This window comes from Castor canadensis, chromosome 13 (assembly GCF_047511655.1).
Source record: "Castor canadensis chromosome 13, mCasCan1.hap1v2, whole genome shotgun sequence".
NCBI lineage: Eukaryota > Metazoa > Chordata > Mammalia > Rodentia > Castoridae > Castor > Castor canadensis.
In genome coordinates this window covers 105500069-105521153 of record NC_133398.1, presented here as the reverse complement: position 1 = coordinate 105521153, position 21085 = coordinate 105500069, and the positions used below count along the sequence as shown (strand labels likewise).

At 39.8% G+C, this 21085-nt stretch overlaps 1 protein-coding gene across 7 annotated transcripts in view; it reads right to left on the bottom strand.

Annotated features, from left to right (window-relative positions):
- The window catches only part of LOC109675955 (SHC-transforming protein 3), a 171888-nt gene that overhangs the window by 107405 nt on the left and 43398 nt on the right, over window positions 1-21085 (bottom strand). The gene's annotated exons all lie outside the window — the stretch shown is intronic.

Genomic DNA, 21085 nt, shown 5'->3' with positions numbered 1-21085 from the left:
GTTATTTAACCACATATTTGCAATGAAACTACCACCCTGGTCCCAATATCATAATTCTAAGCTTTTTTTTTTTTTTTTTTTTTTTTTGTGGTACAAAGCTCTGTAACTCAGAGCCTGTGCTTGCTACTCAGGTGTTCTACCACTAGAGCCATGCCCAACAGCCCTTAATTCCCTGGTTATTTTTCAGATAGGTTCTTAGGTTTTGTCACAGACTAGCTGGCCTATACTGTGATCCTCTATTTTAAACTTTCCACAATCTTCAGGACGACAGGTGCATGTCAACACACCCAACATTTTTCTCCACTGAGATGGGGTCTCACAATTTTCTTTTGCCTGGGCTGTCCTGAAACTTCAGTCCTCCCAATCTCAGCCTTCCAAGAAGCTAGGGTTACAAGTGTGAGCCACAGGCACCCAATATTATGACTATTCCCCCCACCGTTGCACCACCACCAATATCTAGCTTTGTACAAGACCTCCAAAGCTTCATAAAATGTTAAAGAAGGAATGAAAAAAATGCATGACCAATGGTCTCATGAATGTTAAACTCCATTGTCTAATAAACATATTTTGAGTATATGAATAAATTATGGGTTACTTTGGTTTACCAGAAAGTCCTCTTCTCCATTATTTGCCATAAATTATTTTGAGTTCAAATTTATATATTTCAACGTACAGCTAAATTTTGATCAGTTTCATACATGAAAATGCATATGTAGATATATGGGCCTAACTAAATACTAGATACAGCATTTATGTTCTTAAGCCCTTGGGGAGTTTGAAAGTACAGATGGCTTACACAAATGCCTTTCAGTTTAGACTTAGCAAACCAACCTCACAGTATGTTATAAAACAGTCTATATTTGAGTTATTAAAAAACCTGAACTTGAGCCTGGCTCTGCCATCTCTTGTTATATGACTTTAAAGTCACACTTCTCTGAGTCTAATTCTCTACAGCCCTAAAGTGTGACTACTCCTCCCACCATTGCACCACCACAATATCACAGTTATTTGAATACCACCACCACCACCCCAGGCATGTGACTTCCATGGCCAATGCCACAGAGATACGTCACGCAGAGTGTGATTACAACACGTAACACCACTAGTTTCTGCAAATAACAGGGCCAGTGTCATAATAAACACCAGCATCAAAGTCACAGAATTATGCAAATAGCACACCCACATTGCAGAGCTATGTGAAACTCATGACCAATGTCACAGACTTATGTGAACAGCACAGCCCACCACAGAGTTGTGTGAGTGCCATGTACACATACGTTAATACCGTGACTACAGCCACAGAGGTATGCAAATATCACCAGCACTGTTGGTTGCAGAGCTCTGTAAGAACCACAACAACCAGTACATCTAAGTTATGTGAATATTCTGACCTGTCGCAGACCTACATGAACACCACCACCATCACCTGCAGTGTCACGTTAGTGACAAATCCACTGTCACCCATAACAGAGTTACAGAAATACCATAACCAAGGCAGAGTTTCATGAATAACACCATCACCATCATCAGCAGATACATGAGTAGCACCACAAATGTTCCACAAGGATGTCAATACGATGAAAAACACAGAGGATTATGTGAACACCACAACAAAAGCCACAGAATATGTGAATTAACCTCCACCAGTGTTTCAGGGTCATGTGAACATATGACTGCCATTACTATTAAATATAGCTATTTAAGTGTCACATCCACCACTCTCACAGTGCTAAGTCAACCATGAATGCTCTCACAGAGTGAGAATAACACTAGAGTTGCATTAATGCAACCATCATAGATGCAGAGTTGTGTGTATACCACAAACAGCACCATCTCAGAGACAGGCGAATACCATGACCAAAATCTCAGAGGACATGGATACCTCTTCCATCAGCTTCACAGTTCTGTGAATACCACGAATAATGTCACAAAGTTATGTGCCTACTGCCCGCAGTGTTGCACTGCCAATGTCACAGATTTACATAAATACAGATGTCACTGCTGTAGTTAAAGGAACATAATCACCATCAGAGATAATTCTTTGGTAGATATCGTGTACGATATCACAGTGTTATGTGAACATTACCACAAATACCACAGAAATATACAAATATCACATACACGACCAATTTCACAGTGTGACGTGTCACAATCAGTATCACTAAGTTGCGTGAGTATCTCCAGCAAAGCCATGTGAGTATCATCCACCACAACATCACACAGGTGTGCATAGCACTGTTGCCATGCTAGGTGAACAGTGCCACCAGTACAGTGATGTCAGTCCCATACAGGTGCTGCCAAGTTATGTGAACACCATGGCAAACTTTGCAGAAGTGTGGTGTCCTGTACACATAGCCAACGTCACAGTTATGTGAGCACCACCCACACCATAGAGTTACATGAATGCACCATCATGGAGTCTACAGATACAAAGGTCAACAGAGACCTTTTGTCTCCAAGGTCATAGCAATGTGACCACTGGACAGTGTCACTGAATTATGTGAACACCACCACCACCACGACGATACTATGTCAATTCCTCCAACAGTGTCACAGGGCATCTGTTTGGTTTTTGTTGCTGTTGTTGTTGTTTGGGAGAGTTGTTTGTTTTGTCTTTTGAGACGGGGTCTCACTATTAGCCCAGGTTGACCTTAGACTCACCATCCCCCTGCCTCTACCTCCAGATGCTGGGGTTGCAGCATGTCCCCTATACCCATCCATCACAGGGTGCTCTGAATACTGTCAACAATGCCGCAGAAACATGTGGACGCCAGGACAATATCACTGTTACATAAGAGGACAGAGGTCTGTCTGCACTGGAGCCCTCACAGAACGGTGTGACCACGATCACCAGCACATTATTATGTGCACACAGTACCAACACAGTGAAGTTATGTGTGCAACTGCCACAGTATTGTCAAAATTCTGCACCTAACCCTGCAGCGTCGTGAAATGACTACCCCCACCACGATGGCAGGTTCGTGTGAATTACATCATGACCAACTGTTTTAGTCCATTTCTTGTTACTGTAATGAAATTCCTGAGGCTGGATCATTTTTTAAAACTAGAAATTTATTTAGCTCACAGTTTCAGAGGATGAAAGTCCAAGATTGGGTGGCCCTATTGATTCAGTCTCTGGTGAGAGCTTCTTGGTTGGGTTGACACATGGCGGACAGCATCCCCATGGGAGCATGTGAGGGAGAGAGCACATGATGACACAGGAAGCTAGAGAGAGGCTGGAGAGGGGCCAGTCTTGCTCTTTTATAAGAATCCTCTTGTGAGAACTACTTTAATCTCTTGATCCCCCAAATGTCTTGATGACCCCTCAAAAGGCTCCATTTCTGAAAGTTCCTCAACATCCTTATACTAGAGACCAAGTTTCCACCACATGAACCCAGGAGGCACAAGGTACATCTAAGCCACAGATCAGTGTCATAGTTACACGATCACTACATAAGGTGTAACAGAGCTAAAAGAATACAACCAGCATCACAGGGTGACCAGAATCAACATCACAGAGTTTGGGAATGATTTATGCTAAAATCACAACCAGTGTGGAAGATTCATGTGACTGCCATGATGCACATTGAAGAGTTATGTGGTTACAGAATTGTATAAACTGTAACAACCACTCCCTTTGCAGTTTTATGTATACACAGGACTACTTTCTCAGAGTTATGTGGTTATCACCAACGCTACATTTCGAGTATGTGAGTACCAGTACCAATGTCACAGAGGCAAGTTATACTCCTGAGGGCTTATAGCAACACATATGTCTTCTTCATCCTTCATAATACTGTAAGAATAAATATTTTAAAATTTATTAATTTATTTATTAATGGATACATAAAAGTATAAAATAGTACATGTTAATAAGGTACAGCAAATGGATCCCAAAAGCAGGCATGAATAGCTATACTCATATCTGATAAAGTAGTCCAAGAAGGTCACTTCATATTAATAAAGGGAAGAATCTATTAAGAGGAAATAACAATTGTTAACATATGTGTCAAATCAGTGCACCCAACTTCATAAAACAAACACTACTGAACTGAAAATCATGGATAGACTTCTATACAATGATAATGTGAGACTTCAGTACTACACTATCACCAATAGATAGGTCATCTAGACAAAAAATGAACAAAGAAACTTCCGAATTAAATGTAGACCAAATGGACTAAACAGACATCTACAGAGTATTTCATACACAAGCTGCACATTCTTTTCAGCAGCCCATGGAACTTTCTCCAAAATAGACCTTAATACACAAAGCAAGTCTCAGCCAATTTAAAAAAAATTGAAACAACTCCCTGTATCCTATTAGACCAAAACAGAATAAAATTAGAACTCAATAGCCAAAAAAAAAACACTTACAGAAAATATTTAAACACATTTACACCGAACAACACAATGTTGTTCATTAAAGAAATAAGGGGGGAAATCCAAAAATTCTTAGAATCTAATGAAAATGAAAACATTATTTCAGAACCTCTGGGATACAGTAAAGGCAGTTCTAAAAGTGCCTTAATTTAAAAAAAAAGAGATCTCAAATAAATAGTCTAATGATGTACCTCAAGCTTCTTGAAAAACAAGAACAAGCTATACCTTGAATAAGCAGATGGAGAGAAATTATAATAAAGTTTAGAGTAAAAATTAGTGACATAGAAACCAAAGCAGACTACAAAGAATCAAAGAAACAAAAAGTTGGATCTTTGAAAAGATAAAAGATTAATAAACCCTCAGCCAATCTGGCTAAAAGAAAAGAGGAAAGATTCAAATTAATAAAATTAGTAATAAAAAGGGGTCATTATAATAAATACCAATAAAATCCAGAGGATCCTGAAGGAATACCTTGAAAAACCTACATTCACACAAACTGGAAAATCTAGAAGAAATGGATAAATTTTTAGATGCACTTGCCCTACCAAAATTGAACCAAGAGGGTATAAAACATTTAAGTAGATCTATAGCACAATAAGATTGAAGCAGTAATAGTCTCCCAATAAGGAAAATTCAGGACCCAATGGATTCACTTCCAAATTCAACCAGAACTTTAAAGAAGAACTAAGACCAATACTTCTCAAACGTTTCCATGAAATAGAAAGGGAAGGAACACTACCAAGCTCATTCTATTAAGCCAGTATTATACTCATTCCAAAACTGGACAAGGGCAGAACAAAAAAAAGAGAAAATTGTAGAACAATTTCTTTAATGACTATAGATACAAAAATTCTCAATAAATACTTGCAAACCAAATTCTCAACACATTAAAAAGACAATACACCATGTTCAAATTGGTTTCATTGCAAGGATGCCAGGATGACTCAATATATGCAAATCAAGAAACGTAATACAACATACAAACAGAATCAAGGACAAATATCACATGATCATCTCAATTGATGCAGAAAAAACCTTTGACGAATTCAACATCCTTTCATGATAAAAGTTCTGAAGAAACTAGGGATAGAAGAAAGGTACCTCAACATAACAAAGGCTGTATATAAGAAACTTACAGCCAACATCATACTAAGTAGGGAAAAATTGAGATCATTTCCTCCAAAATCAGGAAGAAGACAAGGACATCCACTCTTCCTACTCTTTTCAATATAGTACTGGAATTCCTAGTCAGAGCAATAAGGCAAAAGAAAGAAATAAAGGGAGTAAGAAGTCAAATAAGGGACTGGTGCAGTAGCTCAAGTGGTAGAGCACCTGCCTAGTAAGCATAAGACCCTGAGTTCAAACCCCAGTACTGCCAAAGGAAAAAAAAATCAAAACACAAATTAGAAGTCAAATAAGGAAGTAAGAAGTCAAATTCTCCCTATTTGCAAATAACATGATCCTATACTTAGAAGACATGAAAGATTCTATCAAATAAACTCCTATATCTGATGAACATACAAAAATCAATGACTTTTCTATAAACCAACAATGAACAGGATGAGAAAGAAATCAGGAAAACAGTTTCATTCACAATATCCTCAAAAAAAAAAAAAGAAAGAAAAGAAAGGAACCTAGGTATAAACTTAACCAAGGAAATGAAAGACCTCCTTCATATGGAAGAATAAAAGTTCCTGAAAAACAAAAGTAATTCTGAGCAAAAAAGAGTACCAGTGGAGGTATCACAATACCAGACTTCAAATTATACTACCTAGCCATAGTAACAAAAACAGAATGGCACTGGCACAAAAACAGACATGAAGATCAACAGAGCAAACTAGAAGACCCAGAAATAAAATCACACACTTACTGCCACCTGATCTTTGACAAAGAAGCCAAAAAATATATACACAATATACATTTGTCTTCAAATGGTGCTGGGAAACTGGTTATCTACATGCAGAAGACTGAAACTAGATCCCTATCTCTCATCCTATACAAAAATCAACTCCATATGGGTCAAAGATCTCAATGTAAAACCTAAAACTTTGAAACTATAGCAAAACTCTGGAAGATCTAGGCATAGTTCATTATTTTCAGAATAGGACTCCAATTGCTTAGGATATAAGAACAAAAATGAACAAATGAGACTGCATCAAATTTAAAAGTTTCTGTACACCAAAAGAAACAGTTACCAGAATCAAGAAACAATACACAGAATGGGAGAATATCTTTACCAGCTATTAAATGGATAAGGAATTAATATCCAGAATATACAAATAACTTTTTTAAAAGCCTAAAAGCAAAAGAACAATAATCCAATTAATAAAAGGGAAAATGAATTGAACAGATACTTCTCAGAAGAAATACAAATGGCTTATAAACACATGAAGAAATATTCAACATATTAGCCATAAAGGAAATACAAATCAAAGCTACACTGAAATTCCATCTCACTCCAGTCAGAAGGGCCATTGAGAAAACAAATAACAAATGCTGGTGAGGATGTGGAGGAAAAGGAACCTTCTTACATTCTTAGTGGGAATGTAAACTGGAGCAACCACTATGGAAATCAGTATGGAGTTTCCTCAAAAAAGACTTTACCTCATGACCCTTCCCTACTACTCTTGGGTATATATTCAAAAGAATATAAATCAATATATAAAAGAGATACTGCACACTCATGTTATGCACTTCTCTTCACAATAGTCAAACTGTGGAATCAGCTGTGGTGCCCAACAACTGATAAAAGGATAAAGAAAATATTATGTATATATATAAATAACTCAGCCATTAAGTGTGAAATTATGCCATTTACAAGAAAAGAGATGGAAATATAGATCATCATGCTGAAAAAAGCCAAGCCTAAAAAGCCAAATACCACATTCTCACTGATTTGTGGAACGGAGATCTAATGTGATAATCATGGTGTTGATGATGATGATGGTGGAACATGAATGTGAAAGAGGGACTGTCTGTGAGGGTCAGCAGAAGAGGAGGGGAAGGAGAAGACAATGAGGGTGAAGAGGATAGATGTACACTGCACATGTACATATGAAGACAGCATAATGAAACACCATGCACTGTTTGAAAAGGGGGGGGAAGAAGAAAAATGGGCATATAATGGAGGAGTGAACTTGTTCAAGGGTCACAATGAAATCCCCTTGTGTTATTAATGTATCCTAATTCAAAAATACAATTTAAAAAACTTTACAAAAAGAATTCTAAGCACTGTTCTGGTACTAATATCGAGTTATTTCAATTTATATTAAGCATAGTAAATAAAAAATGGAAGCTAAAAAATAGGAAACTCTGTAATTTTTAATGCATGTGCACATTGTGTAATGCTTAAATCAGGTTAAATATATTTATGTCCTCTAGCATGCATCATCACCTTATGGTGAAAATGTTAAAAATCCTTTCTTCTATCTTTCTGAAACACACAGTACCTTATTGCTCTGTCCAGCACTTTGTCTAGAAACCACAATTCTACTCTCAAGTTCTAGGAAAGCAATGTCATTAGGCTCCATACATGAATGACATGATGCAGTACCTGTCTTTCTGTGCCTGGCGTATTTAATTAACACAATGATCTCCAGTTCCATCCATGCTGCCACAAGTAACAGGATTTCATTCTTTTTTAAGCTGACTACTGTTCCAGTGTGTGTTGTACCACTTTTTCTTTATCCATTCAGTAGTTGATGGGCACTTCAATAGCATCAAACTTTTTTGTGAATTATTGCCAATAAAGGGCACTAGTGTCTCATTTTGTTTTCATTTGCATTCCCTTCATATCTAATTTGGTTATATTCTCGCTTGTTTATTGACCATTTGTATTTTTTTCTATTAACTATTCTTATCTTTTGCCCAGTTTTTTGTTAGGTTCTTTTTCTTACAGATTAATGGAATGTTAATCTCTTTTTAAAAGATCTTTATTTTTAATTTTTTTGTGAGAATTAAACTTGAGAGACAGCACTCTACCACTGAGCTGTATCCTGGAACATTAACCTTATTCAATCATTTTTCTTTTGATCATATCTATATTTTATCTAATAAAAAACAATTACTGCAGGAATTACTACAATCACATGCTTTGATCATTTTCTATATGGCTTCTGAGTATCCTGCCTTGCTTAACATTTTCCCGACCCCAAGTTTTTGCACATGCACTCCTGAAATTTATTTTTAAAACACTGGCTTATTTATTTATTCTTAGTTTATTTAAATGTTTCATTTAGCTATTCCGCCTACTTGGAGGAATGAGGTATAAAGGTTTGAGCCTCCAGAGGGACTGTTATTTATATCAGCACCACTTATTTAGTGATCCCCCATTTCTTCCTGAGATGATTGCTATTGTGTGGTATGATGAATTCTGATTTCCGTATGGAAATTTACCCCATCTCTATTCCATTATACTTCATTTGTCAATTCCTACCTCATGTATTTTTCCATAAGATCTTTAAAATCATTTTATGCAAAACCTTTTTGGATTATGATGGCAACTTATATACTACATTTTCACAGTATTCCAATTTTTAAAAATATTTTGGTCACTGCTAGGAATGAGGGTTTGGCTTTTTCATTCAATGCCTGCCTGATTTTTACTTACAGAGAAAATGATTGATTCAGGATATAAATAGAAAACTTAGTCACTAGGCTCAAGAGCCAAAGTGTTAGGAAAACTGGACAGGGAAGCCCAGAGAGACTGAGATAGAAAGGAAAGTGCAAAATCTTGGCATTTAAATCCATCTGCCTCAGAGGAATTCCAGAAAAAGAAAAAAATAGAGGGAGGGAAATATATAAGAATGAATAAAGTAAATTTTTACTGTTAGAGAAAGAAAAGAAGGTTCACATTTCTCTTCTAGAAGAAATGTGCAAAACAAGAACCACTCATGGATACATGATTGCTTAGTTACAGGACAAAAAGATCAAGAAACATTCTCAAAGCATGGGGAAAAGCTGAAGCTTTCTCGCTGAGATCTGCAACAGGGTGGGTGTGGTGACTCATACCTATAATCCTAGCTACTTGGGAGATGGAGATTGATAGGAACACAGTTCCAGGCCAGCTGGGGCAAAGAGTTTGCAGGACCCAATCTCAACCAATGGCTTGGCACGGTGACCTGCGTTGATCATTCTAGCTTTGTGTGTGCAGAAGTAAAAATAGGAGGACCAGGGTCCAGGCCAGCCTGGGCATAAAGTGACCCCTTATCTCAAAAATAACCAACACAACAAGGGTGGCAGAATGGCTCAACTAGTATAACACTGACTAGCAAGAATAAGATCTTAAGTTCAACCCCAAGTACCATGAAAAAAAGAGATGACAAACAGGAAGGAAGGAAAGGAGGGAGGGGAGAAGGGAGGGAGGAAGGAAGGGAGGGAGGGAAGGAGGAAAGAAGGAAGGAAAGAAGGAACAGATTTGGGACAGGACAAGGATGCCCACTGTCACTACTTTTATTCAACAGTCCTAGTATTGGCAGTCTCACCTGGAGCAATCAGGCAAAGAAATATAGGGCATCCAAGTTGGAAAAGAGGAAGTCAAATTGTTACTAGTTGCAGAGGACGTGATTTTATACAGAGAAAATCTCAAAGACCCCCTTCCCCCCCACACACACAGACATACACACATACACACACACAAACACACATACAGTGTTAGACCTAGTAAGTAAATCCAGCGAATTTTCAAGATACAAAATCAATATACAATTATCAGTAACATTTCTACACATCAACTACCAAAGAAAGCAGTCTTGTTTTCAATACTTACACATAATAAATACTGAGGAATAAATTTAACCAAAGATGTGAAAGACCTCTTAAACGAAAAGCATAAAATAGAAAGAAATTGAAGAGAACATGTAAAAATGAAAAGACATCCCTTGTTCACTGATAAGAATAGTGATAAAAAGTTCACACCAGTGATCTACAGATTCAATGCATACCCTATCAAAATACCAATGATATTCTTCAGAGATAAAAATAAAAATCTATAATTTGTATGAGACGGAAAATAAAAGCCAATGGTCAAGGTGACCTTGTGTAAAAAGAACAAAGCTGTAGGCATCACATTACCTGGCTTCAAAATCTACTACAAAGCTAGTAATCAAAACAGCATGGGATTAGTGTAAAAATAGACACATAGACCAATGCAACAAAATAGAGAACATTGAAGTAAACTCATACCTCTGTCACCAACTGACCTTCAACAAAGGCACTAAGAGCATGCACTGGAGAAAGGACAGTCTCTTCCATAAGTTGTGCTGGGAAAACACATCCACATCTTAAAAGATGAAACTAGAGGCCTAACTCCTACCATATATAAAAACAACCCAAAATGGATTTAAGGCTGAAATGAAAGACCTGAAACTGCAAAATGCCTACAAGAAAACAGGTCAAATACTTCATGACATTGTTCAGGTCAAGGATTTTGGGGATAAGACACCAAAAGCCCAGGAAACAAAAGCAGAAATATATGAACAAAATTACATCAAACTAAAAAGCTGCCCAGAAAAAGAAAGTGAAGAGATACCCCACATAATGGGTGAAAATATTTTCAAACTATATATCTGATAAGGGGTAATATCCAGAATATATAAGAAATTAAAATAACTCAATAGAAATAAATGATCTGATTTTAATATGGGAAATAGACTTAAATAGAACTTTCTCAAAAGAAGACATACAAATAACAGCCAATGGCTACAGGAAAAAATGTTCAACATCAATAATCATCAGGGAAATGCAGATAAAAGTGCAATTAGTCCACAGAGATATTTGCAAGTCTGGGCTGACTGCAGCACTACTCACAATAGCCAAGTTATAGAATCAGCCTGGGGCCCATCGATGGATGGATGGATGGATAGAGAAAATGTGGCATATGTACACAATGGAATATTATTCAGCCACTTAGAGAATGAAATCCTATCATTTGAATGGAAATGGATGAACTGGAGATCATCATGTTTAATGAAATAAGCCAGACTCAGAAAATACATACTGTATGTTTTCTCTCATAGATGGAATCAAAAAGAGCAAAAAAAAGACAAGAAAATACGATGTGCCTATTATGGGAACTATTAGGGAAGAGGAAGAGAAGGGAGGGAGGACAAGTGTGGGTAATTTAAAGGATAAACATGATCAAGATACCATATATACATGTAAGAAACTATTGTAAAGAACCACACTTTTATTTTATTTATTTATTTATTTATTTTTGTCCCCTTAGTCCTTTAGGCTTTAGTTTTCTTTTGATAGGATCTCCTGCTTTTTCCCACTCCCTCCCCTGTCACCCCTTGGCCTGGGATCTACAATTCTCCTACCCACACCTCCCAAGTAGCTGGAATTACAGGCGCACCCCACCATGCCTGGCCAAGAAACCCACTTTTTTGTGGTACTGGGGTTTGAACTCAGGGCCTACACCTTGAGTCACTCCACCAGCCCTTTTGTGGTGGGTTTTTTCAAGATAGGGTCTCGTGAACTATTTGCTAGGTCTGGCTTTGAACCATGTCCTCTGCCTCCTTAGTAGCTAGGATTACAGACGTGAACCACTGGCGCCTAGCCCCACTATTTTTTATTAACACATATTAAGTATACAAAGTGAGGGGTTTCATTGTGATATTTCCATACATGCATATAAGGTGCTTTCATCATATTCCTCACCTCTGTTACTCTTTCTTATCCCCTCCCCCAAGTCCCCATTTTTAATTTTCTTGCAAATTTTTAATTGCCAAAAAAACTTCTTTTAAGAAATCACAAATGTTTGTACAAAGTCAACAAACAAACACACTAATCAAGAATTCCTGATGCCCATGTGAGAATGCCCAACTTCTCAGTCATCAGGGAAACAAGCATTAAACCACATGATGGAGCTGAAGCTGTAGCTCAGGAATAGAGCTCTTGCCTGGTGCACACACACTCACACACCACACAACACACCACACACACACACACACCACACACACACACCATACACACACCATACACACCACACACACACACGCCACACACCATACACATAACACACACACACCACACACCACACACACACCATACACATAACACACACACACCACACACCCCACACACACCATACACACACACACCATACACACACACACCCACACCACACACCACACACCACACACACCACACACACACCATACACACACACCACACACACACACACACCACACACACACACCACACACACACACCACACACACACACACACACCACACACACCACACACACCACACACACCACACACACACCACACACACAGACACCACACACACACACACACACACCACACACCACACACCACACACCACACACCACACACACACCACACACCACACACACACACACTGTCGGAGACAAGGCTCCCTTTGTGAGCCATTCTGTCTTGACCTTGCCCTGGAACATTTTGCGGTTGTTTGTCCCAACTTCTCCATCTCCAGCACAAGATGGCGCCGTCCCTGCTTCTCTTCCTGGAGTTTACCTTGCCGCCGGCGCGAACGTGCACCCTATCAGAAGTCCTATAGCAGAACCAGCCAACCAGCCTGCACCTCCTCATACCCCTCACTCCCTCAGCACATAAATACCCCTGTGTGAACAATAAAATTTTGCAGCTTGATCAGAACTCCTGTCTTGCTGTCTCCTTCGTGTCTCTTGTCCCTTCATTCTTCCCCTTCTAGGTTTGCTACCCACGCTGATGTGTCCTGCAGGACGGGACAACACACACACACCACACACCACACACACACCACATACATACCACACATACAGCACACACCACACACACACACGCACCACGCACACACACACACACACACACACACCACATATACAGCACACACACCACACACATACCACACAAAACACAAGGAGGACACAAGTGTTATAAAGCCTCCCAGCCCTGGGCTGGGGACATGGCCCACAGGGGACTTGCCCGGCATGACCAAGACACTGGTTTCAAACCCCTAAACGGCAAAAACACATGAAAGTTTTGCCTGGCATGATGGCACACATCTGTAATCCTAGTACTGGTAAGGAAGAGGCAAAAGGATCCCAAGATCCAGGCCAGCCTTGTCTCAAAAGTTCAGAAATGTCCAGGGCCTGACTTGCCCTTGTCTTCAATCCTACCTCTGTCTTGGTCCCCTGATGTCCTGGCAAAGACCAAGAGTTCCTCAAAGAGGTCCAGGGGTGAGAGGAGCAACTTGAAGTCAAGATAATTCAGTGTCTGTGGAGAAGCCCAGAGTGAGGGATACGGAGAAGGGGCGAGCCACAGCTACAGCAGGCAGAACACGCTCCTGGACACCCCACAAAGCCTGACTGAGGCTGAGAAGGTGGGAAGATACCTAGAGGACTGGATAGAGGGATGTAGCAGAAACCTGGGTCCCGGGGAAGACTGGATCCATACTGGCAGGAGCAGGGACTGGTGGGCCCAGCACCAACTCCAAGACAGGTGAGGGCAGCAAGGGCTCCCTGGCCTCTCAGACCAGGGGATCGTTATAGTTCTTCCTGGAGATGTTGCTGATAGATTCTAGCCCCCACAGTTCTTGAACCACGCCTGCATTTGGTGCTCCTTCAGGTAGCCTTTCTGCCAGGGTCACCGATCTTTGTAGGGAAAACTTCTCATTCTTCTCCAATAGTGTCTCCACCTGGACTGCTGCTCTTTACTGTGAACGCTGCCATCCCGCTGTGCCTTGCCCCGGAACCTGGAGGTACTGGGGGCACTAGGGCGTCTGGAGGGACTGGAGGCACTGCAGGGGTGGGGGCATAAATCACTAGGTTCTTGCATCCTGCCTCCTGCTTCATTCTGGTGCCTGAGACTCTGAGCACAAACTTTTAAAATGGGTTTTATTACGACCTTTTCATATGTGCATACAATGTACTATGAGCTATTCCCACCCTCTCTTCCCCCCTTCCATCTCCCACTGGGCCCCATCCCAAGTAGGCCTCCTTTTATATTCATGTCCCTGTTTTCAAGATCTAAATACCACACGTGAGAGAGAACATGAAGTATTTCTTTCTGAGTCTGGTTTATTACACTTAATGTTGTGATCTCTAGTTCCATCCATTTTCCTGCAAACATAATTCCATTCTTCCGGTGTCAGTGATACAAAAGTAATGAACACAGTGTGGAAAGAAAACTTTAATGCTATGATGATAGATAGACAGATAGAGAGACTGATAGGTGATAGATAGATAGATAGACAGATAGATAGACAGACAGATAGACAGACAGATAGATAGAGCTATAGAGATGGATGTAAGCATCTAGGCTGATTCCATACTTGGCCATCACGAATATAGCTGCAGTAGAATGGTCATGTGTGTATCCCTATGGTATGCTAACTTACATATCTTTGAGTATATATCCAAGAATAATCTAGCAAGACATCATGGTAGATCTAGTTTTCATTTTGGGGGGAACATGCATACTATTTATCCTCCATGTCACATATCTGAGTGCTCACCTCAATTTGGAGAAGCTAAAACCTGAACAAAGTAGTTGCCGAAGACTGGGGGAAGTTGTGGGGAGAGAGGATTGATGGGGGGTTGGTCAATGGGTACTAAATTATATTTAGAATAAATCTGGTCTGATATTTCACAGTAGGATGACTATCAGTAATGATAATGTACTATGTATTTTTAAGAAGCTGGAAGAATTTTTCACATTTTTACCACTAAGAAATGATAAATGTTTGAGGAAATACATATGTGTATCTTGATTTGAACATTACACAATGTACACATGTATCAAAATATCACATAGTAGCGCATAAGTGTGTGCAATTTTAGTTGTTTATTTTAAATTTTCTTTTAAAAAGGCATTATATGAGTGAGGGGGGAAAAAAGATAACTAAAAAGGAAGAAAACTTAGAGTAATATTAAAGTTTTCTTTCAACACTGTGTTAGTTACTTGTGCATCACTGCCACCAAAAAGCTAACAGAAACAACTTCAAGGAGGAAAGATTTCTATTAGCTTCAGCCCCAGGGTCACTAGGCCACATGTACTTGGGCAAAGCATCACAGTGGTGGGGGCATGTGGCAGAGGAGGCTGTTCGCCCCATGGCAAACAGGAAGCAGAAGGTGAAGACGAACTGGGAGCCAGGTATGAACTTCCAGGCCACACCACCAGGAACTCATTTCCTCCAGCTAGGACCCACCACCTAATGTTTCTAGCACCTTTAAAATAGCGCCACCAGCTGGGGACCAAGCTTCTAACACGTGAGTCTGTAGGGGACATTTTACATCCAAATCACAACAAATACCAAGCAGAGGAAGGCAAGTCACATAGTCAAAAATCTGAAGCAGAAAGTATTGAGACAGGAATCTTCTTTCCGCCCAAGCCAGCATTCAAGTGGGAGGGAAAAGCAAGGATTTAGAAAGTTAACCACCCACAGACACTCTCTGAAAGAAATATTCCAGAAATATAATGACTACAACAGAGAGGAGGATGTGGGCTCTAAGAAACAATGATGAGACAAAAATCAACAAAGGTCACCAATACACCTTAGGCTTGCATAATTATACAGAAGTTCAAATACGTATTTTTAAAACCATGATCAGGAACTAAAATCTTGGAAGACATCAGCACGGATGTTAGAGAACAGATAAAGAGAAAGTGTTCAAAGAAGTACAGTGCTTCACAGAGGAGAGTCCAGAACAAACTAATTCTAGAAAAATGGGTTTACATGTTTGTGAAAAGTTATAAGCCACTATAAAAAAATAAGAAAAGAATGATTACTTTCCAAACCATCAAGAAAGCAAAAGGAAGAAACATACAAAAATTGCCCCATTGGTAAAAAATAAGGCATAAAAATAGAAAATATACAAATGAAAGGCAAGCAAAATATAAACATCAGTGATAGATACAAACACCTTAGTAATCACAATAATTCATGAATGAATAATCATGAATGCTAATTAAAGGTCAAAGCCTTTCACAATGATTTAAAAATGTGTGTATATTAAATAAAGTCACAAAGAAAATACTAAGGAGGTAAAACATCAAGCAAATGCTCACAAAAGAAAACAAGAATATAATGGGGAGGAGAATGTATGGTTGACATGAAAAAAACATACATTTAATCAATATGTAAGCCCAAAGTGAAAAAAACCTTAAGGAAGAATGAATGAATAAAAGAAAACCTACTGCCATAGTCCACTTTGCACTTTACAACAGAGCACATGTTGCTGGGTAATGTGCAAAGACAAGATGTGGCTTTGGCTCATGATTCTGTTTGTTAGAGGATCCAAACAGCATAGTGTCGGTTCTGGTGAAGACCCCAGGCTGTGTCACAACACTGGAGAGAGCTGCATGCAAAATGGACTGAGGCATGAGGAGGTCTCACCTTTTAATGGCCCACTCGTGAGAACGAACTTTCTCTGTAAGATCATCATCAATCCATTCTTAGGGCAGACGGTGTCCCCAACAACCTAATTACCTCCTCCTAGGCCTTATTTCTAAAGGTTCCACCACTTCAACATGGCTACACTGGGGACCAAGCTTCCAGGACATGAGCTTTTGAGGGACACACTCAGACCATATCTAAATCATAACACCTGTGTATGTGGAAAATATGCCACAGTTCTGGACTGGAGGACTTAACATAAAAGCATGCCAAGCCTCTCCCACTCCAGCATATACAAATGAATCTACAGTTTTACTATGATGATAATTAAAGTCCCAACAGGCCTGTTTCTCCCCAGAACTGGGGAAATCTAAAGCTTATAGAATGAAAGAAGATCCTTAAGAACACAAAGAAATTTCTGGAGAAGATTTAAGATGAAAGGGAACGGGTGGAAATTATATGATTTGTGATATTGACAATGGGAATAAGCAAATCATACAAGCAACCATAATAGGGCCCTGGGGAAAAGCATGTTTATAAGCATATACATGGGTATAGTAGGAATCACTGAAGAAAAGATGAACCAGTCAATAAACGTGATGGTGTGATTAGATGCACACTAGAAAAAGAGTATCTGGAGACAGCTTGGACCAGGGCTGCTGTGCATGGTGCTGTAAGGCATGTGATGCACACTGTGGTGTAGAAGTTGCACATGCTTTCCAACACGCCTACCTTACCCTACCCAAATAAAGCCTAAAAGGGTTAAAGAAGCATAATTAAAAAGCAGTACAGAAAAATTAAAATATTTTTATTACAAGACCAAAAACTCAAAGGCCATAAGTGAACTCATGAAAATCCCTAACTTTTGTGAGGATAATTTGAATGATATAAATAACATAGAAAGTCAAGTAAAATTCTGAGAAAATGTAATAGATTTAACAAAAGTTAATATCCAGGGTTCTCAAAGAACTTAGGAGTCATTAAGTATGCCCATCAACTCAATAGAAAAAGACAAAGAATATAAATAAGAAAGTCACAGAACAAGAAAGACAATTGACTAACACACATCTGTAAAGATTAGTGATCAGAGAAATAAAAATTAACACTGAAGGAGATGAAATTTTTCATCAAGCAAAGAAGTCAAATTTGAGGAGGACACAAGAAAAGAGGCCATACTGCATATTCTTGGAGTAAATGTAATTTGGTGAAAACTCTTTGGAAAGACTATTTGGAAGTAAATACAGATATGAAAAATGTGCTTACATTTTGATCCATTAATTTCATATGTGTGTGTAATTCTACTCATGTATAATAAGCATATGAAACTGTATATGCAAAAATATTGCTTTGTTGCCTTTATAAAGTAAGATTGTGAAGTCTCTCCTCAAATGTTTATTAATAACTATATGGTTAAACAGAGGGCATCCAAAGCACGAGACCCAAAGCAGCTACTTTTTAAATGATGCATACTTGTAGCCTCCAAGAAATGCCACCAAACCATCCATATTCTATTAGTTAAAGCAAGTCACTGGGTTAGCTGACACTCAGGAGAAGGGACCACTCAAGAGCGTAACATGACGGGACATGGTTCTCTGAATCCTCCTTTAGGGACATGAAGATAAAGAAAGGATAGGAAGTTATAGCACATTCTGTCAAGGTATGGAGTAGAGGCAAGGGTAAATAGGAATGGAGGAAAGAAGGCATTTTATCTGTGAACACTTGTTTAAATATATTGTGACAAGGATGTGTTCACTTATTACTTGTCCATTTTCAAACTAACAGAAAGCTAAAACTTTTTTCCACCAAAAAAAAAAAGACCATGCTTCATAAAGTTTGACCTCCTTGGTATGGTCAAAATATGACCAACAGATATCTGGTGACTCAACTTACAAAGGATATGGACCTCCCTCCTCATTGAGCCTCTGAAGGGTCATCTCATTCGGACAAAGCCACAGAGGAGTGAGGAGGAGGCATGGAGGGCAGCTGGCCTCTTCCACAGACAATCTCCAATGGGTGAATTGGCTGGTGGTAGTTAGTGAGGGTCAGTGACTGAGCTCCATTCTGGTGGCCCCAGTCATTGGCCAGAGGCAAGTAGGAGATCCCAATCAGGCCAGTGATTATGGTCCTGGAAGTGTTGCTGGTAATGTTTAGAGCATGTGCTGTCTAGGACAGACAGAGTAAAGTCCAGCTTCCCAGACCTGTACAACCAAAGGTAGAAGGCATTAATCCTTCTGCTCCCCCACCAAACTTCCCAGACAGAGGCAGTCAGGAGATTTTATAAATACTTAATCCTGGTGATTTCTTTACCCACAGTGACTATTAGGAACACTTTCCAACATTTATTTGGATTTGATGTGCCCAGGACTGTTATTTTCAAGCATAATCCATAATGAGAATGTCATCTATGCTAACCCTGAATAAAAGTCTATCATAACTTGAACATTTTGTTAGTATACTGAGTAATTTATCTTTTAAGCTTCTGGTACTGGGGCAGGCTAAATTAGGGAAAGTTGAGGACTCATAGAAAAATATTACATCTCAGCTTTGGCTCAGGGACCACCCCCACCTGGCTGGGAACTGCCCATGCCCCGCCCCACTCATTGATGGGAATCACCTGGTTCTGCCCTTCCCATAGGTTAGCATAGGCTTTAAAAGTACATGGGAAAAGGAAGCATGCACTCATGGCCTGCAGATTCCACCTGGGCCCCACCATGCTCCCTTTTGTATTTCCCTTCCCTAACTTTCAATAAACTCCATTTAGACCCACGTGTCCTGCCAAGGATTCTTCTCGTGGGACACAAAGAATTCGGAAGTCTGCACCAGCGCCTGTGACAGCACTGGGTAAAAAGTGGCTCAAGCCTATAATCCTAGCTACATGGAGGCCGAATCTGGAGGAATGCAGTTTGAAACTAGCCCAGGAGGAAAAAAAATCACAAGACCCCATCTCAACAAATGGCTGGCATGACTTGTACCTTCATCCTCAGGTATGCCAAGAAGCACAAATAAGAGGAGTGTAAACCATGCTAGCCAGGGCATAAGCAAAGCCCTATCTCAAAAATAACCAATGCAAGAAAAGGGCTGGCAGAGTGACTAAAGTGGTAGAGCACCTGCCTGGCAAGCAGGTACTGAGTTCAGCCCCCATATTGCTGAAAGAAAAAAAAAAGATACCATGCAGCAAGCAGACAGCAATGAAAGGGCCCCTAGCACTTCAGCTTGCTTTCTGGAGAGTCATCACATGAGAGGTTTTAGTCAAACCTCTCAAATGAGGATATCAGAAGACTCTGCAGTTTAGATTACCAAGCCCCAAAGATGACCCTATACACACACACTGGCTAAGGGAGCAACTACCCCAAGAATCAGTGTGGACCTGACAGCAGACCCAAGGACAAAAACACTGGAGCTGCATCATGAACTCCAAACTCTGGTAAGAGGAGAGAAACGCACGGTCTGTGAATATGAGCCAGGGTGCTAAAATGGAAGGTGAGGCTAGGGCACTCAGGATCAGTGTACTGGGGCCTTGCCCAGCCAGTACAAATTGCTTTGATTGGACTGCTTTCTGTATTTCCAGAGGGCCAGAGAGGTTGAGGGATAGCAGCTGCTGCTTGGATATGTCCCCACACTAAACCAGGACAGACAGTGCACCTCTGGTGCTAGGAGATTCCAACCTGGGGGATCCTCAGTTGTGGGAGCTGTGGGAGGAGTCTGAGAGCAGGTCCTGCAAATGGGAAAACAATGACAGGAATTCAACCCAGCAGGGAAGACAGGACAGGCAGGGCTCAGCCCACAGAGAAGGAAAGCAGCCTGCAGACACACTTTTTTGATCTAACTTATTTGGAGCTCACAAAGAAAACAAAAGCTGTCCACCCACAAAGTAAACTGCAGAAAGACATTATTCAATTATTTCCTGTACCTTAACACCATATATTTTTTCTCTTTCCTGTCTTATTTCGCCTCTCTTTTTTTCCCTTCTCCATCCTTTCTTTTTATTACTCAATTATTAATACCTCTAGCTTTGATAACTTTTTAAAGCATGTATCCTATAAGTATTCCAGTTGGGTGGTTTGTTTTGTTTTATTTTTACTTTTGGTACTGGAGTTTGAACTCAGGGCTTTGTGCTTATTAGGCAGGAGTTTTACCATTTGAGCCAAGGCCTCAGCCCTTTTTTTGCTCTGGTTATTTTGGAGACAGGGTCTTGCTTTTTGCCTAGGCCTGCCTGGACTACCATCTTACTATTTTAGGCTTCCCACCACCACTGAGATGACAGGTACATGCCACCATGCCTAGAGTTTTCCCTTGAGATGGTGTCTCAAAACTTTTTGGCCTGGGCTGGTCTGGAACCA